This window comes from Lissotriton helveticus, chromosome 11 (genome assembly GCF_964261635.1).
Source record: "Lissotriton helveticus chromosome 11, aLisHel1.1, whole genome shotgun sequence".
Lineage (NCBI taxonomy): Eukaryota > Metazoa > Chordata > Amphibia > Caudata > Salamandridae > Lissotriton > Lissotriton helveticus.
The window spans coordinates 75,233,952-75,258,986 of NC_136072.1; the positions used below are offsets into that span (position 1 = coordinate 75,233,952).

The 25,035-nt window shown below is 45.6% G+C and overlaps 1 protein-coding gene across 5 annotated transcripts in view; it reads left to right on the forward strand.

Annotated features, from left to right (window-relative positions):
- Positions 1–25,035, forward strand: part of LOC144791618 (dehydrogenase/reductase SDR family member 4-like) — a 379,701-nt gene that overhangs the window by 244,072 nt on the left and 110,594 nt on the right. Inside the window, exon 1 of one of the 5 annotated variants that reach the window (XM_078666344.1) lies at positions 902–1,081. The exons of 3 other annotated variants lie outside the window; for them this stretch is intronic. The gene's annotated coding sequence lies outside the window, so the exon portion shown is untranslated. Of the gene's footprint in view, positions 1–901; positions 1,082–18,867; positions 19,004–25,035 lie in introns of those variants that run through there. One more of the 5 variants, XM_078666347.1, reaches the window with a different exon arrangement.

Below are 25,035 nucleotides of genomic sequence, written 5' to 3' on the forward strand. Positions count from 1 at the left end.
AATGTGTGTGCGTGCGTCTGTCTGTGTGTGTGTGTGTTGTGTGTGCCTGCGTGTGTGCCTGCCTGTGCCTGCGTGTGTGCCTGCCTGTGTGCCTGCCTGTGCCTGCGTGTGTGCCTGCGTGTGCATGTGTTGTGAACAGCCGGCCGGGATCGGAGCGCAGGGGGAGGGGGGGAATGTGTGTGCGTGCGTCTGTCTGTGTGTGTGTGTGTTGTGTGTGCCTGCGTGTGTGCCTGCCTGTGCCTGCGTGTGTGCCTGCCTGTGTGCCTGCCTGTGTGCCTGCCTGTGCCTGCGTGTGTGCCTGCGTGTGCATGTGTTGTGAACAGCCGGCCGGGATCGGAGCGCAGGGGGAGGGGGGGGAATGTGTGTGCGTGCGTCTGTCTGTGTGTGTGTGTGTTGTGTGTGCCTGCGTGTGTGCCTGCCTGTGCCTGCGTGTGTGCCTGCCTGTGTGCCTGCCTGTGTGCCTGCCTGTGCCTGCGTGTGTGCCTGCGTGTGCATGTGTTGTGAACAGCCGGCCGGGATCGGAGCGCGTGACCTGATCCGATTCCGGCCGGCTGCGTGCGCGTGACAGTCTGTTGTCTCTGCCTAGTCCTTGAACGGGAAAAGGACTAAAATGATTACAATAGATCGCTTTGCGACAGCAGGGGCTTTCGCCCCTGCATCGCAGGCGCGACCTAAAAAGGCTATGACTGGAACGTAAAAATGGTAAACGTGACTTTGTGGATGTTTAGTGGAATTGCACATTCTATTAAAAGATGTATGCAGATGGGGCTTGAAACTGTATCTTGAATGACCGGATATTTAATATAAATCCCAATTCTCGCTGCAATTGTGAAAGTCAAATCACTCAATTGCTTCTTAATTCTTTTCTGATGTGTCTCTTCTCTCCTCTTTCTGAGTGTGCAATTCTATGGCTCGACCTTGACGTCTGACTCTGTTCATTAAGTGAAATGAGAGGCAGAAGAAGATGGAAAAGTGGGGGCCCTGGGAAAGGGCCCACTTTGCCTATGCCTTAAAACGGCTCTGAGGTGAACTGCAGGTGACTGACCCAGTCCAAGGGGAAGAATGACCTTTGGGAAAGCATGTAAGACCAATAAGAGCACAACTTATTTGAGGGGAAGCTGCATGGGGCAGCAAGGAAGGAGGATAGCATGAGGAAGCTTTGGAGATTTCACACTGCCTTATGAAGCGAAACCACTGTCTCCTGCATATGGCTGCAGAAAGATGCGGTAATATATTGTGTTTCAGTTGCCCCGTTGAGAATAGTCACAGCACATGCAATTTGCACCCTGTGAACTTTCATCTGCAACAGTTCACCTACATTTTTCTCAAACATTATCTGGTGGTATATTTATTTTTGACAATTGCATCTTGATGGATGGTCTAGGCAGGTTCAAAAGTTTTTACTGTACATACAAAGGACAGCCTGTGAGTTGTAATTTTGGTTGTTTTTACACATGATATCCCAAAAAGGACTATTAACCTTTTGCTTATTATATTTCTTGTAATGGACATCCCACTGACACAGGACCCTAGAGTATTAGGGATATAATTGGGATATAATGATCTGGCATTGGGGATATAATCATGTGGTTATGAAAATTCATGCATACATATTCAAAGTATTAACATTCACCGTGTGCATATGAATACATTGCTTGCCTATATTTATATTCACTGAAAAAACCATAGGTTATAGACCATATATAGTTAGGAATTAGCATTTAAAAAACCTTATTTTACTCACACAAAACCATTGAAATTCCATATATAGTTAGTTGCACTAACTATATATCGCGCACCTGCAATCCACTGCTGATCATGTCACATATTACATCATTCATGACATGGTCAGTGACATCACTGATGACATCACTGATGACATCTCAAATGACATCACTGATGACATCACTGATGACAACATCCAGTGACTGTATGTTTCTGTAAAGTTAAAATATATCTTACATATTGAAGAATGAGTGGATGTATAAGTGTCTGGATGAAGGATTTAGTAGGTGCGTGACTGACTGTATGAGTGAGTGATTAAATGTGTCTCACTGAATGCATGGGTTAGTGACTAAACTGTCTTAATTTGTGCATCATTATGTCTGTTGTTCTGTAAACTGCTGCATGTGTTGATCATTAGCTATACGAGAGGCTATATGTGTTATTAATTGCTTGCCCAAGTATTTCTATGGGAGATTGAGTTTGTGTGGGGGTGGCTGGAAGGTGTGTGACTCTATGCATAGATGTGTGAACAGTTTATTCACTAGGTGTATGAGTTCAAGAGTGCATGTGGAAACAGCTACATGGGCAGTTGACTGTGTGCATGAGTGTATTGATGAGTGAATGGATATCTCAATGCTACATGTCATAGTAAGTACATATGTAAAACACAGTACATGTGAGAGTTGGCATATATAAATAACTGTGCATGAGAGCCACCGAATGAGTGAGTGGTTGTATCGATCATTGTGAACTTGTATCAGGGATTGTATAAGAGAGTAAATATGTGTTAGTATATGTTTCAATAAGTAAGGTGTGTTTAACTGTATAGTTGAAGAAATGGAGATGAGATTGTTTCTTTGCATGACTGACTGGGTGTGTGAGTAACTCCATGGATGAGTGGAAGTGTGTGAGTGTCTGTATACACTGAGTGTATCTAAGGTTATATTAGAGTCTGAAGAGGTTTATCGTATTAGCACAAGAATGATGTCAAATGAGATGTCATCAGTGATGTCATCAGTGATGTCATTTGAGATGTCATCAGTGATGTCATCAGTGATGTCACTGACCATGTCATGAATGATGTAATATGTGACATGATCAGCAGTGGATTGCAGGTGCGCGATATATAGTTAGTGCAACTAACTATATATGGAATTTCAATGGTTTTGTGTGAGTAAAATAAGGTTTTTTAAATGCTAATTCCTATAGGGGTCGATTAGGATCGCGGACGGACTTGAGTCCGTCCGCAACCCCTGAGGAGGAGGGAACGTCCGCATGGGCTGCGGCGTTCCCTCCGATCAAATTAGGATGTGACCGCCAGGGTGGCGGTCACATCCTCTATCTCTAACATTGCGGCGGGTGCAGCTTCAAGCTGCACCCGCCGCAATGTAAAAAATCCATGCACAGCATTTGCGTGCACAAAGCGGCAGGCACCGCGCGGTGCCTGCTGCATTGTGCACGCAAATGCAGGGGGGTACCATAGGTACCCCCCATGTGCACCCCCCACCCCACCTTCACCCAGGGGGCCCGCAACGGGCCCCCGAAGTGAAGGTCCGTATGCTTTTCCACGGCGGTAAAGCCGCCGCGGAAAAGCATGTATTTTCAGACATCCTAATATGCCTGGCGGTGTCTGATAGACACCACCAGACATGTTAGTGCTTTTCCGCCGCGGTCGCCTTCCGACCGCGGCGGAAAAGCGGCGGACAGATTATCAGACCCACCAGCCATCCTAATTTGGCGGTGGGTCTTTGGAGTCTCCGCCGCGGTTTTTCCGCATCCTCCAGGCCGGCGGACACTTCCGCCGGCCCGGAGGATGCGGAAAAACCGCCATCCTAATCGGCCCCTATATATGGTCTATAACCTATGGTTTTTTCAGTGAATTTTCAAGGTTTTGTAAATGCTAATTCCTAACTATATATGGTCTATAACCTATGGTTTTTTCAGTGAATTTCAATGGTTTTTTAATAGCAAATATCATAAGCTGTCGAATGTCAAGTACGTGGTAAGTGAAAACATTTTCGTGTTTATGCACACTGATCTGCTTTGAATGGTGCCCCCCCCCCTCATTTCTATTAGGAGTACTCTCTCTTTGCAGATAGTGAAAGGTAGTTAACGCAGGTCTTTGCCCCCATTGTAATCCGTCGTGCCTGCTTCTTTCTCCATTTGATTGATTGTTATCCAAGTATTTACTGTTTTAGAATTAGTTCTCTTTGGTTCATTCTCTATTTACAAACAAACACAGAGTCGCAATACTCTGTTTAGTCTTTGCAGATAACGAAAAATTGTGTAAAAAAAAAAGAAAAGGAATCGAGCAAAATCAGTAGGCCACTAATGGGATCTCTTTTTGACCTCGCTAAAATAGAAACATTAGGAACAACCCCTCATGACAAATACAAAACTAGTGAGATGAACTGAACTCCACACAATGATGGCTGCAAAACAGCTCGGCTCCGCCACCCACCCCGCCCAAAATAACGATAAAGAACGGCTGCCATGATTGGTTGCGGAATGACCACGACGGAGCTACGAAATGGTGCTGCTCTCATGCTAACCCCAGCTTCAGTCTGAAACATCCAGAAACACTGTAGACTACCAATTCGATCAGTTCCGGTAGCGCCCCAATGTAACCCGGTAGAGAAGAACTAGCTCTCCCCTCTTTGACTGATGGTTCTTGTTGCCTGTCCCTTCTGTTGTCATTTAACAGAACTATTTAGCCTGCTGAAAGGGGTTGTGTTCCGACCGCTGGTTGGTGGAGACATTTTGACTATATTCTGTACCTGCGTTGTCGCGTAATGCGTCATATGACGCGCCGCGTTAGCGCATCCGGAAGTCATCCGGGGCGCGCAGTGCGTAACGTAAGCATAACAAGTCATGTGACTTGTTAATAAAACTTTTCATTGGTTCATTTTACTTTTCTTATTGTAATGATGAAAGGCTTGGTCATATGACCTACAAATTACGCTTTTCATTACTTCCGAACATTATTTTTTCTTAAATATATGTTATAATGTTCCAGGCTAATGTACTTTCCCGGAAATTTTACAACTGTCCTGCAAGTAAAATATATTCTTTTTTCGAGAAAAAGAGCGTTTCTTCGTCCCATGACGGAGCCGTTGAGCAAAAGAGGGTCGACCTGCTGTCTTAGTCGCCGATACGCCTGAATATGAGATTCTTATCGATCACTTTATGTTGCAGGAATAGAAAACACAACAGCCCTTGACCATTTATCTTTACTGCGTTCCTTCGTATTATACCTTTTACCCTTCATGTAATTGGTCTGCTTTATTTCACTTGCCTTTTAATGATTCTAAAACAGTCACTATTATTAAAAACTTTACCAATGTATATACTACTACCATGTTTTCTTTTAAAAACCTTTATTGAGAAAATTTCATTATACAAATACGAGCCTATAACCACGTGGGCCTGCCACAGAGCAAACTGTAATCGTATATGATGAATAGACATTTACACTGTAGAGGAACGTAACGGGCGGGCCATTAGGTTGCAAGAACTAAGGTGTCTAACAGTTACGGAATCGGTGGACGTACATTTTATAATTAAAATACGACAGGGCCAGTTACAATAAAATTATCTAGATATACATTTGCGGGCAAGTACCATGGGTGACGTTAATTCGAACTTTCAACAGTACAGTAATCAATAACACATCAGAACTTAATATCAATAGGGATGTCGAAATATTCAATCAATTCTTGTCCCCGCCCGCCATGTGCTTCAAAACTGCATACGTATCTCGTGATTTCAAGGTTCTGCAACCAGTACACAACAAGGAGTTACGAGTCCCATTTATTCTGGCGCCATTTTGGGCGAGGACGGGCAGGTCCAGGATATAGTCAAAATGTCTCTACCAACCATCGACTATGATGATGTTCATATGCTGTATTTATTAGAGTAACACTCATCTGTCCACATGAAATTAATTTGCCACAATCTAAACATGTCATTTTAATCTTTCCAAAGTTCTTCTAAATATTTGGGACCGTTTCCCTTGCCTCTGAAGCTCTCAGTGCCACTTCTTTGATGAATGTACTAGCAGGTCAGGGGTTCTCCTCCAAATCTCTCTTTTATGCAGCACTATAATTAATTGGTGCCACCTCTCCATATGACGATGCATGGTATAGTTACCACAACTATATTTTTTTTCGGTTCCTCTGGAGAGTTCATCGTGGCAGATGAAGCGTGTAACGTACCGGGCATTTACCTTTTTTTGCATGTACAGGAAAGGAAAAAAAAATCGAGCGTCCGAGTTCTAAGGTGTCCCAGGGCCATTTTGGTGGACCAGGCCCAAATCCAAAGAACAGCCATCTCACAGGCTAATGGGGCGACCCACGCCGAGTTTCAGCATTGTAGGATGACCACACAAGTACAGCAACTTGCTAGACATCACCTCGGTGCCATCCGGATCTCGGCGCCCCACTGCAGATGAAGTGCCTCTCAACTATGAAACCACCACGGTGACATCCGGATCTTGGCGCGTTGTGCTGCCTTCGGCCTATTCGCACATCGGTCCGCTACTGACGCCATCTCACAGGCTAATGGGGCGACCCACGCCGAGTTTCAGCATTGTAGGATGACCACACCAGTACAGCAACTTGCTAGACATCACCTCGGTGCCATCCGGATCTCGGCGCCCCACTGCAGATGAAGTGCCTCTCAACTATGAAACCACCACGGTGACATCCGGATCTTGGCGCGTTGTGCTGCCTTCGGCCTATTCGCACATCGGTCCGCTACTGACGCCATCTCACAGGCTAATGGGGCGACCCACGCCGAGTTTCAGCATTGTAGGATGACCACACCAGTACAGCAACTTGCTAGACATCACCTCGGTGCCATCCGGATCTCGGCGCCCCACTGCAGATGAAGTGCCTCTCAACTATGAAACCACCACGGTGACATCCGGATCTTGGCGCGTTGTGCTGCCTTCGGCCTATTCGCACATCGGTCCGCTACTGACGCCATCTCACAGGCTAATGGGGCGACCCACGCCGAGTTTCAGCATTGTAGGATGACCACACCAACTTGCTAGACATCACCTCAGTGCCATCCGAATCTTGGCATCTCAACGCCTAGTGGTATCTTCCATACAAAAAATATTGTTACGCTGCCTTTGGCCCCATTCGCACATCAGTCCGCAACTTAGACATCACCTCGGTGCCATCCGGATCTTGGCATCTCAGCGCCTTGTGGTGTCAGTCAGAAAATATTGTTGTGCTGCCTTCGGCCTATTCGCACATCGGTCCGCTACTGACGCCATCTCACAGGCCAACGGGGCGCCCCACGCCGACTTTCAACATTGTAGGATGGCCACAGAAGTGCGACAACTTACTAGACACCACCTCGGTGCCATCCGGATCTTGGCGCGTTGTGTTGCCTTCGGCCTATTCGCACATCGGTCCGCTACTGACGCAAACTCACAGGCCAACGGGGCGCCCCACGCCGACTTTCAGCATTGTAGGATGGCCACACCAGTGCGGCAACTTGCTACACACCACCTCGGTGCCATCCGGATCTTGGCGCGTAGTGAAGCTGCAGCAGCTGCAAATAAGCTTCAGACAGTGTTACAACCGCTGCTCAGAACTCTCAACTATGACACCACCTCGGTGCCATCCGGATCTTGGCGCGTTGTATTGCCTTCGGCCTATTCGCACATCGGTCCGCTACTGACGCCGCCTCACGTGCCAACGTATTTTCTCCGCATTTTATACCCTATGCCGCATAACAGGTCATGTGACTTGTTTATAAAACTTTTCATTGGTTCATTTTACTTTTGGTTTCCGAATGATGGAAGGCTTGATCATATGACCTAAAAACAACACTTTTCATTGGATGAAAACTTTTTTTTTCCCCCAAACGATGAAAGCCCCACCTTGTTTCTGGATGTTTCAGACTAAACTGGCGTCAGCATGAGAGCACCACCATCTCGTAGCTCCGTCGTGGTCATTCCGCGAGCAATCATGGCAGCCGCTCCCCACCAGAAGCCTGCAGGAGTCGGGGCCCCCAAAACTTTTGATGAATTCTCAAGGCGGAGGGGACGCTTTCGAGAATGGGGTCCAAGACCTAGCAGACAAGCGTCCGATTTCCAAGGTGTCCCAGGGCCATTTCAGTGGACCACGCCCAAAAAGGAAAGAGCCTGCCGCCATTTTGAGAGTCCTGTGGCAGCCGCCTATCGCTGCACCGCAAGAGTGGGCGCAACTCAGCTGAATGGCGGATTTTGACACAGTGGACCAAAAGCGGACGGAATGGCAACTGAAACGGTAAAGGGGCGCCCCACTAAAACAGATGAGACTCCACCTGGAGAGGCCCGTTCACGCCGCCTCCCCCGGGGCGCTCCACGCCGTTATTCGGAGCAGCATTGTAGGATACCAAAACCAGTGCGGCAACTTACTGGACATCACCTTGGTGCCATCGTTCTGCTGCCTTGGAACTATTCGCACAACAGTTTGCTACTGATGACCCACCCCCCGCGACGCCCCACGCCGTTATTTGCTGGGTGGCAACTTACTAGACATCACTTTCGTGTCATCTAGATTTCGGCGCGTTCTGCTGCCTTGGAACTATTCGCACAACAGTTTGCTACTGATGACCCACCCCCCGCGACGCCCCACGCCGGAAATCTGGACGTTGTGCTGCGTTGGGACTATTCGCACAGCCGACCGCTACTTCGTTGTTTTTCTCTAAAAATGTTTATATGTTATTACTATTTTTGTTTTCTTGTATATATTTATAAATTATTAAAGTTTTATAATCTTACTACTTTGTCGGAGTGCTATATATTTTTAATGTGACACATAATTGTAAAAACTTTGATGTACAAAGAGTCATCCCTGGAATCTTCCGCTTCACGCTCGGTCCCCTCCCCAATCACAATACAGGATGGTTTTCAGATAATAGCAACGCTTCTGCTGTGACGGATCTCATCGAGTGTGGGCCTTGATCTACTATAACTCCTTTGAAGAGGGGTGATTCTTTACAGCTGTGGCCATAAACTACATCTGCAGGGCTAGCTGATAGCCTAGGACCGGCCTGGACAATCGGACACAGAGGAAAAGGAGTGTCAGAGGGTGCGGTAGTGAATAGGGCGAAAGGGAGGTGTCGGGCGGGCACAGGGTGTGATTCTCAGGGAAGAGCAGCGCAGATGGGGGGAGGTTTATTACCCATGCATAAGACAGAGAGCGGGGGTGACCACTGCCTGGGTGAGATGCTTGCGAGGGTGGGGAGCCATGCTAAGGATCGACAGCGTGCACAGAGTGGGTCTGGTCAAGGCATCTAAAATGGCTGCCGTGCACGACAAAAGTGTGGCATTTGAAAAAAGACAAGATGGCGCACACAATGTTTTTCAACAATTCCTGATTTCCTTCGAATCGAACGTTAACAGACGTTGGGGCATATTACCAAAGTTAAGCGATATTTATCCCTAACGATGCATTGCAAAGATTTTTTTACCGTCAGAAATTATCGCAGATAAACCTTGCTATTATCAAGGTTTATCGCAAATACGATAAAAAACGAGCGCAATGCATTAATATCGCTGAAAACTCCGCGATATTCATGCATTACCGAGCTAATGCTCTTAGCCATGTTATCCACCTCCCATTGGATAACATGGCTAAGAACTGCTCAGGGCAGCTGTTACTTTTTGGAGATATTCGCGCTTATCTCGAATATTTCCAAAAGTTGATAATAGGAGATAGCGATGTTAGCGACTGTTTCCAGTCGCTAACATCTTGGCATGCCCACTTTGCATGTCATTAGTGATAAATATCACTCACATGCAAAGTGGGACCCAAGATGGTCGCTATCTCCTACTAGCCGTCGCTAACTGGTGTTAGCAACAGCTAGGTAATACAGATATAATTTTATCTCCGCGAAGCGGAGCGCTGTTACAGATATATATCTTGTTTTTGAACGTTAATTTCTCAAAATGCACTGAAGCACATATATTGAGACATAGCAAAGGCACATCGGGCTACCAGTCCCTAATATTTTACCAAGTTTCGTGCAAATCCATTCAGCCGTTCGATTATTATTATTATTTTTTTTTTTTTGCCCCGCGGGGCCCTTTTAAAACCTCCACATCAAACCTAGGGGGTCAGCGAGGATCTACTATGCCCCCTTATGGTCATTTGCCCCTTCGCTTTGGCCTCCTCTTGTCTCTCGATCCTACCGAGAGACAAGATGGCGGCCGCTACGTACTGTTTGGAATGTTTACAGACACCGGAGAGCCAATCAGCTTCGCTTCGCAAAGCTCCGTAACGCGAAAAGTACGCGAAGCGGTGCGCTGTTACAGATATATATCTTTTTTTGAACGTTAATTTCTCAAAATCCACTGAAGCACATATATTGAGACCTAGCAAAGGCACATCGGGCTACCAGTCCCTACAATTTTGCCAAGTTTCGTGCAAATCCATTCAGCCGTTCGATTATTATTATTATTATTTTTTTTTGCCCCGCGGGGCCCTTTTAAAACCTCCACATCAAACCTAGGGGGTCAGCGAGGATCTACTATGCCCCCTTATAGTTATTTCCCCCTTTGTTTTGACCTCCTCTTGTCTCTCGATCCTACCGAGAGACAAGATGGCGGCCGCTACGGACTGTTTGGAATGTTGACAGACGCCGGAGAACCAATCAGCTTCGCTTCACAAAGCTCCGTTGCGCGAAAAGTCCGCGAACCAGTGCGCTGCCCGGTCCGCTGTTACAGATATATATCTTTTTTTAAACGTTAATTTCTCAAAATCCACTGGAGCACATATATTGAGACCTACAAAAGGCACATCGGGCTACCAGTCCCTACAATTTTGCCAAGTTTCGTGCAAATCCATTCAGCCGTTCGGGCTAAAAGTGAGGCCAACCGCCCTATGGAAAACTCAATGTTAAAAACACGTTTTGGGACCCCCCTTTTTTCTCGGCCCCCACTGGACGAACCCCCCCCAAATTTTCAAGGGCTGCTCAGAAACAAAATGTGCCATTTTCCTGAAAATTTCAGCCAATTCCGTCCACAAACGCCAAAGTTATTAGACATAGAATTTTCAAAAAACCCATAGAGAAAAAATCCTAACTATATATACCTACTGGCGACCGCCAGTAGGTAATTTACATAAACAACACATAAGCAGTGTAGGTCATCTGGGATTGCACTAGTTTATATTTCTTGTTTTATGAATCAAGAACTGTTACTCTCAACTTTAGGTGACATTGGTGCTTAGGAATCACACTCTGTCAAACTTTTCTACAGAATCTTATAAAAAGGAGTGCTAATAATCACAATTTCTTTGTCTCATTTTGAGTAATGAAAGTTCAAAGAGAAGAAATTATTTTCATCCAAAAATCGCAGATAGCATCGATTCAATCGAATTCAGTCAATTAGGAGTCATGTATTTATATTCAAATCCAATTTTATTCGAATCCAATTTCATTGTTTCCTTTATCATAAGTCAATCAGCCGCGCCAATGTGTTTTGCCCAATAGCGCTTTATCAGGGTTGGTATATGCATGTGCCTGGTATCCCAACATAGTATGCTATTCCTCCCATGGCCAGAATCATGAGGAATATTTTCCTAGTTTCAGGTCAGTTTTAGTCCCCCCAAAGGGATCTTTTAGGAATATGCTAGGATGTCTTTAGGGGCTTGTTGTCCATTTAAGTCATTTTGGGTATCCATGTTTGCAGAAATTCCAACTGCCCTGGTGGGACCCTCGTCACATCAGGTCAGTTGGCATTTCTGCATACTGCTCGACTGGATGTGCACTGGATCCCTGCTAATCAGCCCCCGGTGCCAGTGCTCTGTCCCTAAAACTAACATGTTCAATTGAAATCTAATTAGCAAGGACTTTAGCACCCTTGCAAGTCCCTGGTAAATGGCGCCCATGGTACTTAGGGCATGGGTACTAAAGAGGGTGCCTGTGGGCTGCAGCATGTATTATGCCACCCTTTTATTTTATTTGCTTTTATTTGCAGAATGTTACTCCAAAGAGAACACCGTTGGAGTTCCATAGAGAGGGAAGCCTTTGCTGTGGTCTGGTCACTGAAGTAGCTGAGACCATCCCTGTTTGGTGCTCATTTCCTTATTCAAAAGGACCACAGGCCTCTCAGATGGTTAATGCAAATAAAAGGTGGAAACCCCAAACTGTTGAGGTGGTCCATCTATCCACAGTCAATGGACTTTACAGTGGAAAACCAACCTGGGACTGACTATGCCAATGCACATGGCCTTTCTAGGTACTTCCACTGAGGCAAATTGGTGGTGTCATCTCAGAGCTGTAGGTTAGAAAGTTATCGCATATAATATGTGCAAATATGTTACGCATGCACTCTTATCTAAAAGAAAAAAAACCTTAAGTGATAGTTTGACATTGATACAGGTGTCTGTCAAATGCAAAGTGAAAAATAAGCAAGAGATGAATTAACACAACTGTAGGAAAATGCCTCCTTTTGACATGGTCAACCCCACTTTTCCCCCACTGGTACTGATGTTCTTGACTGGATGTGAACTGGGTCTCTGCTAAGCAGGCCCCAAGTGGCAGTGCTCCTTCCCTAAAACTGCAACATGTTAATTGTAATCCAATTGACAAGGACGTTAGCACCCTTGTAAGTCTCTGGTAAATAGTGCCTATGGTGCACAGGGCATGGGAACTAAAGAGGGTGCATATGGGCTGCAGCATGTATTATACCACCCAAAAAGACCCAGACAAACACTGCATGCAGACTGCCATTGCACAATGCATGAAATGGCACAAGCCATTCTGAAAACACAACATTGCACACTCCCTGTGTGCAATGCCCAAGCACTTGGCATGTCTTATATATAAGTCACTACTACATTAGGTCTTAGAGCCCTGAGGCAGAGTGCATTATATAACTTGTGAGGCCCCCCCTCGGCATGAGCAGCTATGCCCCTGTGATGTCTAGTCCCATTACTAAGACATTGCAAGTGATCAGGAAGCCATGTTAGAGGTAAGTACTGGGCACTGGTCATTACGAGTTACCCAGCAACATAATGGGTCCACTGAAAATAATGGTCTTTGGTATCAAACACCTCACCTCAATAAATATATACTGATACCAGTATCAGATTTATTGTGACATGCACCCAGAGGGCACCTTAGAGGTACCCTCTGTAAACATACTACTTCTCTAGTGTGTTGGCTGTCTGGTAACTTCCAGCCTGCCACCGCAGACAAGTTTCAGACCCCATGTAGGTAAGAGCCCACGCTCTTAGAGACAAGAAACAATGCCTGCTCCAGCTGAAGGTGTTCACACCTCCTCCAGCAGGATAGCTAATGATTTAGCATACCAAGGCCAGAGGCCTCAAAGCCTCTTCTGCCTTTGATATGCAACCCCACCTTCCCTCAGACCTGGGGAACGCCACCCCCTGCCCTGGGGCCCATATGGCACCAGAGCAGGTGGGAACTTTGCTAGCCAAAAGTCGTGTCATACCTGCAGGCAGGGCATTTACCTAGGGCGGACCACCTGAAGTGGACAGTCAGAGAAGGGCTTCGCCATTTTGATTTTAGTGAAACTAGGAACTCTGGGCCAGGATTATGCCCACTTCTCACAGGACAGGGTCATATAGGAGGTGCAGACTCCCATGCGGTAGGTAGCCCACTGGTTACTACCTGACACTCCCCTAAATGCCTAGAAATTCAGTACTTAGGAGTCTCCTCAATGCCAGACAAACAGGTTTGTTGTCCTGGGAACAGAATAAGGACATAGAAAAGCTGATAATGCAAGATCCGAGGACCTGCTCTAAATTTAGTGCCAAACCCTGCCTGGCTGCTGGTACATCAACAACTGCAAAGACCAGACAAATCTAAAATGCTGTGCATCCTCCCCAACACTTAAAGGACTGCCCAGCCTTCACCAACTAACTAGCATCTGCCTTGTGGTGGGAGAGCCATCCTGCTGCATCTGAAGGCACCAACTGCATTTGCCAGGTACACCGTGTTGTTGGCCATAGGACCCACCAAGGGAGTAGCACATCAGGAGGAGGTCTTTGTGGCTCTAGAAGATCAGCCCCATTTCTCTACCGAGTTTCAAGTCGCTAGACCCTCCAGGAGCCTAACTCCTCCAATATCCTGGATACCAGAGTACCTGCATAAACCAAAACTTGTAGGTGTCCAATCAGACACCAGCGCCAAGTAAGACTGACCTGACATCGAGGGACTTTAAAGCCAGTGAGGCTCACAACGAGAGTGGCCCAGGTGTCCGGTTTACCCATACTCTGTAAAACCAAAGACAACTATGAGAGCTTAAAATGCAAAGGACCAGCCAGCCATATCCCTTTGCACCCAAGCCCCACATCCCGACTTCACGGAAACTGACTGCATCTCCTAGCTCCAGAGAACCCCATGAGCATGAGCAGAGCCCCCCTTTTTTGCGTTCTGCTAGACTCCACTTGCAGCCTTTTTGTTACAGGTACCATTGACTTCAACAGTTTAGAGTTCAAGGCTATCAACCCGTACAACATCTCTGCACCCGTACACACTAGGGCAGGTACACCCAAACTGCTGGTGTTTCTTCAGTCTTTGTTCCCCCAGCACCTTAAGTTCAAAAGGGTATCCCTGTACACCGACTGCAAGTACTGTTTTAGTGTATATGTCTTTCCTCCAATAGGATAGCATAACCATGTTTGGGGCTCACACCTCAAAAAACGATATTTGACTATTTAACCGATTTCTGGTAAAATTCCTAACTCCCACAGTACTTACCTGATTCGGATGATCTTGATGTCTAAATTTATATAAAAATCTAGGTTACTTGTCTAAGTTGATCTTAAATTTCTTCTTGAGTGTGTTAATTATTTATTGACTCTGTGTGTGCAACGAATGCTTAAGCCTCCCCTCTGATAAGCCTAACCTGCTTGACCACTCTACCACAAATGGAGCACTTGGGATTATTGAAGTAAGCCCCTGTAAACCAATAAGGGTCATGTAGACTTTTTTCAAGGTTTTCCCCTACATTGGCCCACTACATAAAAAGTCGGCCTCCTAAAAGAACTTCAAGTGAAGAGACTGTATGTCATGGACATATTGGAGGACACCAGACACTCAGGAGTTGTGTTTGCGTGAAGGTTAGCCATTTTATGTGCACTCAGAAAAGTGCACATTATTTTCTGCTAAACGGCCACTTAATGAGCCAATTTCACAAACCCTGAAAACTGATATAATTTTTTAAGTACCAACAAGTTTCTTTTTTCCCTCTCACGAGGGGTCAGAATTTCCCTGATAGGTCAAAAATCTAATCTTTGAATTATTCAGTGTCTACTTCTAATTGCCCTTGTCATGACCCTGAGCTTGACTGGGCAGCGAGGGTTTGTAGGGTTGTCAGTGAAGATGTCAACTTTTAAATGCTGCTAATGGTTTCCCAAAAATTCCTAGAGAAAAATTGGAGATATTTGGATGTAAAGCCCTGCTGTTAGAGAGCCTTTGTGTGCCTTTTGGGAGCAACATTTGAGGAAAGAAAAGTATTCACAAAGATAAATACCCTGGCGGACTTCTTCCATAACAAGGTCTCAGCCATCTACAGGAATTTCACCCCAACTCCCCGCAGACGACAGCATCGGACTACTCACACCCACAAACACAAACCACAAACACATGCTCACACATTTTGAGCCTCTCACAACTCAAGCCACAATCTCCATCATGAACTCCATACACTCGGGAGCATCCATGGACGCATGACCCCACCACATCCCCAACCTCAGTAGTAATACATTGGTGACGAGGTCAAGAAAGTCCTGAACACCTCCATCACCATAGCTTCCTTCCCTGAGGACTGTAAACACGCTGAAGTGTGCCCTCTCCTAAAGATACCATTCACTGACTCAACAGATCCGAAGAACTACTGGCCCATCTCCCTGCTCCCCTATCCAGTGCAGGTTCTTGAAAAGGCAATCAACCAGCAACTCGCCAAACACTTGGAACACCACAACCGCCTGAACCCCTCTCATTCCTGATTTCAAGCCAACCACAGCACTGAGACAGCCCTGATAACAGCCACTAACGACATCAGGGCTCTCCTAGACTGCTGCAAAACAGCAGCATTCATCCTCCTAGACCTGTCAGCTGCCTTCAACACAGTCTCCCACCCTATCTTGATCAGCAGACTTCACCAAATCGGAATCCAAGGAGACATCCTGAAATGGGTTGCCTCTACACCTCACCGGAAGAACCCAGAGATTTTGTCTCCCACAGTTCACCTCAAAACCCAAGCAGACCATCTACAGAGTACCACAATGATCATCCCTCAACCCCACTCTCTTTAACATGTACATGACCCCCTGGCCAACACCATCAGATCACACGGACTCAACATCATCTCATATGCCGATGACCCCCAGCTCATCCTATCGCTTTTACAAGACCCCTCCACCACCAGAACAAGCTTCCACAGATGTATGATGAATGTCGCTGCCTGGATGAAGGACAACTGTCTCAAGATCAACTTGGACAAGACGGAAGTCCTCATCTTTGGAAACAGCATCTTGCCACGGAACAACACTTGCTGGCCTGCTGAATTTGTCCCTTCCCTCGCCCAGAGAGACGACGCCCGCAACCTTGGCATCACCTCCGACAGCAAGTTATCTATGCAGAAACAAGTAAAAGGCAGTCCCATCCGCCTGCTTACACACCCTATGCATGCTCCATACGGTCTTCAGATCGCTCCCGATTGACACCCGAATGACCATCACTCAAGCCCTCGACACCAGCAGGCTGCACTACAGTAACACTCTTTATATAGGAACCACTGCAGGGCTCCTGAAAAGACTTCAAACTATACAAACTGTGGTGGCAATACTCATCCTTGACCTCCCCAGACAGACTTACATCACCCCACACTTCAAGTAGCTACATTGGCTCCCGATCCAGAAGGGACACCAGTTCAAGATAATGGCCCACACATACAAAGCCCTGCACAATAAAGGACCAGCATACATCAACAAACAATTGACCTTCACCAACCAGCCACACTCCGGATCTGCCAGTCCAATAGTGGAGGAAGCTCCTTCTCTTACCTGGCGGTCAAAGCCAGTAACAACCTTCCCCTGCACCTCAGGAACGACACATCGATCCTGGAATTCAGAAAATGACAGACATGGTTGTTGGAATGAACAAAGGACCGCAAAGCAACTAGAAACTCCAGCACCTTGAGACCTTCCAGGGTAATTTGCTGTGCTTTATAAATCCTGATTGATTGATCAAGAAGGTCAATTCACAAAAAAATGTTCGCGGGGGTTGCAGAATTATATGTATAATTTTGATTAAACAGGTTGGTTGCAATTTGTGATCCTCACTATGACTGTCTAGAATCACTGGGATTATCCCTGTGATTCCTTTCTATAATGGCAAGCATTGTTTTTAAATTTAGCCAAAGTTCCTTAATAGGAACAAAAAAGTTTTCTGTTTTGGAAAACACCAGTGAGATAAGGCAGTGGTCCCGAGGCCTACTGCCCCTAAGGTGAACACACAGATTCTCAAAGGTGAAGGGATCCAAAAGTGATTCCTTCCTCTTTGTGAATCAGTTATCACCTCAACTTTGGGCCTTGTAACAGATGAATGGTTTATGACTGGAATCATGATGACAAACCATTGATAGATACCTCACTGACTCACAATTAAGAAGGAATGTCCTTAACATGCATCTGTTAAATTGCATATTAGTATGGAGTTCTAAATCAATTTTGCAATTCAGAAACATAAAATGTATTAATGTATTTTCATGCTCATATTTTTTTTAGCAAAATAAAATATTACCACCCTATCATTTTTTTACATGTAATGTTTAGTAAATATCATTACAAATTAGTCATTTTAGCATTATTTCCTATGGGATCAAAAACCTTCGCATGTGCTTTAGGAAATCGCCCCATAAACCCTCACTGAGTTTAAGAAAAATTGGCATTTGCCTTTTATAGGTACCCCTATGAGAAGTGGGGTAGCAGCAGCCATGATGTCATATGTTGTAGCCTGCCAAAAGAGTGGCAGGCCTCCACAAAAGCCCTACATGTTATTTTACCTTTGTTTTCATATGTCTCCCGGGTATTGAAAGCATTACCCCAGGAACCTCTGTTACATTTTAAGCACTATCAGAGTTGGGACTTTATGTCCAGAGGCTTTAGATTACACTGATCGTTGTTGGTCTTCTGGGATTGTTAGGCAACTTTGTTTCAGGGTTGAAATAAAACTCTTACAAAATGATCACTGTTTTTAAGAGCAGAAGTGACATGGTAATAGAGGAAGTCAGAAATGGTGCATTGGTGTAATACCACCCTGAAATGTGTCATGCTGCTGAAAGTTGTGTTACTGAAGGGCTTATGATCATCTAATTGTTTGCATCCTTACACTCGTGACAAAGGCAGTAGGTCTGATTTGTTTTTATTAAATTCCAGGGTGAGGGTCTGCTGTACGGTGGCCCTGTGACACCAGAAGCAAAAGACACTAGTTGTTACATTTAGGGCGCCGTAAGCCTCTGACTGCCCAGGGACCCTACAGCACATATTTCTAGCACTGCCCTTCATTTTCCATTACACTGAACACTGGATGGAACATGGGGGTGGGCTTATCTTCCCACATCAGTAGAAGCATATGAACTGGCAAACATAGGCAAAAAATATATATTGCTGAACCGAATTGTTGTTTTTTTAGGGTGATCGGGAGTAAGGCTTTGAGATGGGACCAGAAGAAAATAGCAATAATAACGCAAATAATAACTTTTTAATAACGTGCTTCAGCCCCACTCCTGCATTTTTAAAGAGCGGTAAATAACAGTCTTATTTCTGGCAGCGATTGTTCCAGTCAAGTACCATGGCGATGGATGTTATCATGAATTCAGATTCATCCATAATATGTGAATGAAATAACATTTCAAGTCTTTGCTGGCCACCTAACAGTGTAATTCAGTTACTCCCTCAAAGTGGAATTGATGTGGCATAACGGCCGGAGCCGCCCACTTTGGAACTGGAGAATGAGGTTTGAGTCTCGGCGTCGGACAATGTGACCTTGTGTAATGTAACTGGTGCTTCATGTAAAGCTCTCCAAAACCTTCGGGTCGAGTTCGCGCTCCATGAAACTAAAAAAAAAAAAAAAAATCCGAAACTGGACCAATGACTCCGAGGGGCGAGGCAGGCCAGCTGTTCTACGTGAGGACCCCTCCAGAAGCCCCGCTCGGATCCAGGGCTCCTGGCACCTTAGTCTCCGGTATGAAGCAGAAGAGAACACGGTGCACCCCCCGAAAAATACTTGCTAAAGCATAAAAGTAAGCGATTGTCTTTTCTGCGGTGAAAGTTTATTCTTTCCTACCCTCTGTCTATCTTCTCCCCTTGTTGCAGTTAAACTTTCCTTGCTCTCCGAGTCTCCTTACCTAAATCCGGCAAACACCATCTGCAGGGCTGGCAAGTTGCCAGCACTCTTACGTGTGACGTTTCTAACCTTGTGACCTTTGCGTGCTTCATGTGGCTCTATGAATAATACATAATTTCAAGCAGAAAAGCGGTATTTCCCTTTCCCTTTTTACAATGCACCCGAGGACATGTACTTTTAAGTCAATTATGAAACGGGAAAGGAATGTCAGGCTGAATGAATGAACTACTCACACCTGATATGGAAGAACTAAACACGCTCATTCTAATCTCTAGTGCTATATATATATATCCATATCCATATCCATACTAATATTATAAAGAGTGAGCCCAAACCTTTGAGGCGGGTAATCTTAGTAACCACAGCACCAATCACAACACCCAATACAGCGTTGGAAAGGGCAGTTGCAGCAGAAGGACATAGGCTATGCAGACGGCCACCATATACATTTTAAGAAAAAATTGTTTTTATTAACTTTTTAAGAAACAGTGGTGTTCATCACAATCATACAGTGCAAGACATACAATTGTACCGTAGGACACCATATACATTTAAAAGGTAAAAGAACCGTGCCAGAAAAGTAGTCCCTTGTTGGCGTGTCTGCGTTATGTTGTGAGCGTGGGCTGGGGGCGTGACTATTACTTGGGTTTGTGGTACGGCGATCACATCGTGGGCTGGGGGCGTGGCAAACGCTGGGGGCGTGACAAACGCTGGGGGCGTGTGTTCGCCCTTCATGCCATGTGAGTCATACATACAAGCACCAATTACGTTGTTGCGCAGCATCAAGGGGCACGCTGGGGGCGTGAGAAACGCTGGGGGCGTGTGTCCAGCGTTCATGACATGTGAACACGATTGCGCCGCATCAAGGGGCACGCTGGGGGCGTGAGAAACGCTGGGGGTGTGTGCTACGTTCCACCCTTCATGCCATGTGGGTCGTACATTAATCAGAAGATGGTCTGCTGTGGCCATGTCCTGGGGGCTTGACAAACGCGTTCAGCTGGAGGCCTGGAAAGTAACATTACTGCAGCCTCTCCTGCGCGCTGTTACTGAACTCTCTCATTCAACGAAATTAGACGCGCCTGCTGCCATCAACCAGGGCTCTAGCCGGGCTCAGGCAGCGGATCAGTACACTAATTACACGCGCCTGATAACATCAACCAGGGCTGCAGCTGGGTCTCAAGCGGGGGAACACGCGCCTGCTAACATCAAACAGGCCTGCATCTGGGCCTCAAGCGGGGGGAACACGCAAATGAGCGAGTCTGCGGAGATAATTACTGCAGCCTCTCCTACTCGCTGTCACTGAACTCTCTCATTAAGCGGATTTACCCGCGGCTGATAACTCTCTCATTCAGCTACATTCTCAGGACAGGCCCATGATATTAAAAGGATTTTTAATAAACAATGGCATGTTCTTCTGACAGATCAACATCTAAAACCATATCTAAATTCCAATCCACAGATCACTTTCAGAAAATGCTAATCTCTGAGAGATGAACTAAGTCACAATCTGGTTATCAGCAAAGAAAGGGGAAAGGGAAAGGCAGGTTTTAAATGCTGTAGAAGTTGTAAAGCGTGCCATAAAAGTGTGGACTGTGAAACCATAACCATCCCTACCTCTGGTAGAGAGTTTACAATTCGCAAACCTTTGACTTGCAACACCATGTACTGTATCTATGTACTCATCTGCCCTTGTGACAGGTGGTATGTAGGTAGTACTATACATCGAGCAAAAAAGAGAGTGATGGAGCATGTACGGGCTATAAAAAATAGCAATCAGCAATATCCTGTAGCACGTCACTTTTATGACCACCATTTTCAAAAGGAAAGTCTATTGCGGGTGGTGGTCATAGACATGGTGGATTTGGGATTTGAGGAGGCAACAGAGAACTGATGTTGCGCAAATTGGAGTCCAGATATATAATTGATTTTGAGTGTATGACTCCAAATGGTTTAAACTCAAGTGAGGTGTTGGATGTGCACCTTGCTGAATGAAATTATACAATATGTGAATCACTGCAGTCTGCCTTTTCAGGTGTCTGATTTTATATTTTTAACATTTAGGTAACTTTTGGCAACAGTTTTGATCATGGTATTGGATTAAAACATACAAGTTTGGTTGAAGGTCGAAATTGTGAAGCTGGGCTCACATGGGAAACACTAAACAGATGACTTGTAGGATCTACAGTTAAAAAGCCCACTTGGGCATAGATGATTCTTTTTGACAGTTTATAATCACTGTGTTTGCTGCAGTACAGGCATGCTACAATGTTTCAAAACAAGAATCTATTGAATAATAGATCGACAGCAATGCAATGGATGTCATTAATAGTAATGAATTAGCAAGTTACAACGCCCACTGGGGCATGGACGCTTCTTGTATTTTCCGTTCTCTGCTTTTGTTGACAGATTATAACTTTTCTGTTTAGGGGTACTACACAAAATAATGGAAGTTTGAATAATGGAACTTTATTGAGTATCAAAACAAACAACAATATAATAGTTGTCTATTCTGCAAATGATCGTATAACACGAGAATGACTGATTACTGCATTACGATATTGAGAATTAATTATTGCTTTGCACGCACGTTTTTTCGACCTATTCGCAATTTATGAATTTTGGTCAGAGTTTACTCACTTCAATTCTATATTTCTTTTATGTATGGATAAATAATTTATCTTTGCATACCAAGTAGTATTGTTAAAAAATTGAAAACACTGTATGTTTTTATGTTTTATCAAGTCCATTACTAATGGCTGCCATGATCGTTTACTGTTCCCACACATAAGGGGTGATTAGTCCGTTTCTGTTTTGAATGTTGCATATAATGGGCACACAATGGTACAACGGCTGAAACGTGATCAAGCCGTAAGGTGAAATGCGTTGTTTCCTGCCAGAATAAAACTTTTGCGCACTAGCAACTTTACGAGTTCGAGTACGTCTGTTTGTATTAACAGAGTATTTTGTTTGGAGATATATATATATATATATATATATATGAAAAAAGCAAGAGCGCAAGCGCTTCGGTGAAGGCTCACCACAGCGGCCCGAGCCTCCGGCCTCTTGGTGGCACCCGCTGCAGAGCCGTGATTCCCTCCTGGTTCACAGAAAGATAAGTCCGACGCGTTTCGGGGCCTGAACACGCCCCTTAATCATGGACTGTAGTAAGAAGATGCCAAACTTTCCTTGCACTGTTCAAACACGTTTTATTTGACAATGGACGTCGTCCGCCCTGAGTGGGAGGAGCTTAGCGGCGCCAGGAGCTATGGTAGTTGCAGTCCCCCAAGGTAAGTAAAGTGTCATGCCCTTGAGTAGGGTGGCATTTCTTAGTGTTTAAAATGTCCGTTCATTCCTTTAGTAGGAGGGAGGGATATCAGCAGCTTTGCTTTTTGTTCAAGGGTCGTTGTGCTGTCAGGTGATTGCAGTTCCCTTCGCCTCAGCCTCCAGTGGCAGAATCACTGTAGTCCGTCCCCGGAGTGGAGCTCCTCACCACGGCCATGGCGAGCCGTTAGTAAATGAAAAAAGCAAGAGCGCAAGCGCTTCGGTGAAGGCTCACCACAGCGGCCCGAGCCTCCGGCCTCTTGGTGGCACCCGCTGCAGAGCCGTGATTCCCTCCTGGTTCACAGAAAGATAAGTCCGACGCGTTTCGGGGCCTGAACACGCCCCTTAATCATGGACTGTAGTAAGAAGATGCCAAACTTTCCTTGCACTGTTCAAACACGTTTTATTTGACAATGGACGTCGTCCGCCCTGAGTGGGAGGAGCTTAGCGGCGCCAGGAGCTATGGTAGTTGCAGTCCCCCAAGGTAAGTAAAGTGTCATGCCCTTGAGTAGGGTGGCATTTCTTAGTGTTTAAAATGTCCGTTCATTCCTTTAGTAGGAGGGAGGGATATCAGCAGCTTTGCTTTTTGTTCAAGGGTCGTTGTGCTGTCAGGTGATTGCAGTTCCCTTCGCCTCAGCCTCCAGTGGCAGAATCACTGTAGTCCGTCCCCGGAGTGGAGCTCCTCACCACGGCCATGGCGAGCCGTTAGTAAATGAAAAAAGCAAGAGCGCAAGCGCTTCGGTGAAGGCTCACCACAGCGGCCCGAGCCTCCGGCCTCTTGGTGGCACCCGCTGCAGAGCCGTGATTCCCTCCTGGTTCACTAAGGCACTCACTAAGGCAGTAGCCGAAACGCGTCTGGTTCTCTGAGGGAGTAATAAAGAATCTATACCCTCCTCCTGCGAGTGCTGTGCTTTCTTGGAAGGTGAGAAAGAGGAAGCTTGGATATATATATATATATATATACATACATATATATTGATTATACCCAACACTTCCAATTTAGTAGGCTGGGCTGCCCTGAAGATAGCTAGCTAGAAGTAGCTGAAGAGCAACTAGTTGGAGAAGCCTGCTACAACCAATGGGGGTGAAAGTCCCCAGGGGTAACCCTACCCACTTTTGCAACATTTCCTGTGAGTGCTAGTGCAACTAATCCCACAGTGCCCCTCTCTACCGTTTTCCCCTATGCAGAACTCCTGTGTCCACCCCAGATGTGCGGCCAGTGAAATGAGCAGCCTCTTTTCAGTGGTCACTCTAAATCAGTTCTTGGGGCAGCTCCCTTTCCTCTGGGATTAGTGACTGCCTGACTGGTGGACAAAGGAAGCGGGCATGCCTGGAATCAGCAAACATTTGCTTATGACAGTGAAGGCCTCTTTGAAATTAATCAGGTTCCTGAACACAGCCTAGAGGCCATTCCTGAAAAGAGGACACATCATCTTCCCACACCCAAGTTCTTTTATCCCTGCTCTGGGAGCAAGTTTACGCCTCACTGAGGAGGCTATTCAGCTGCCGGGTGGCAGTTGAAGCTCATGGAAATGGGCCACCGGAAGCTTTTAGGCAGGGAAACAGTAACTTTCCAAAAATACCTTTTACAAAATATTCATTACAAATTTAATTCCACCAGTGAATTGTGCTTGTAATACATATTTCAAAACGTCTAAGAACTCATTTGCAGGTATTACATGGCTTGAGGTAACATTATTAAATTAATATTGGATGCTAATGCATTCCTATGGAACAGCCAACACTGCAACAGTGAAAATAGCTATTATGGCCATTTAACTGTAAAGGACACATGTAACATTAACTGTTTACATGAACTACTTTTAAATACAATGATCCCTTACTCATCGGCAAAAACGGCCTACTTAGGGATGACTTAATATTATTTAAAAAGAAGTAAGGCTTAAGGTGTTTTGACTGGTCAAATTTGCAGTTTAAAACTGCACAGCCAAGCTACAAAGGGTAGACCTGCAGGCACGTTTATACTATCACTGCAGTGGGTTGCAGGGTGTGCTGCAGTCCACTAGTGTACCGTATAGTAGGGACTTATGGATACGCTAAATAAGCCAATGAGTTGTGTGGCAATTTCATCAGGTTAGAGCGGGGGCCCAACCACTTTACCACTGGTAAACAGATGTATATTGCACAGAGTTCTACAGCCAACAAATACAGTCCAAGCAAAAACCTGGGATTACACCATGCAAAAGATGGTCACTTCCAATAAAAGGTTTTCACAAACTGGTATGGTGCAAGAAGCACACCGGGTATGAACCGCTCTGAGGAAACCAGTTTCTCTGTGACCATAGTCACACTTTCACTTGTATCTCTCAGAGCCTCTTGTATCTCTCAGAGTCACTCACTGCACCCACCTGCACAGGGATCTCTCCCCCCTCTTTAAGATGCAGGTGGGTGCCATTTGCACTGTGAAACACGGAGCGGCTTCGAAGTAGCAGCTCTGTATTTCACTTGAATGCGTTGCCCCCAGGCCAGTGCGAGTTCACAGACGCTCTGAAGCCAGCACATTCAACCTAATAGGGCGCACTATCCCTGTTGCGCATGGCGTACCTGTTGAAGGTGACCCATAGCATAAACATGGAAAGTGTGCCC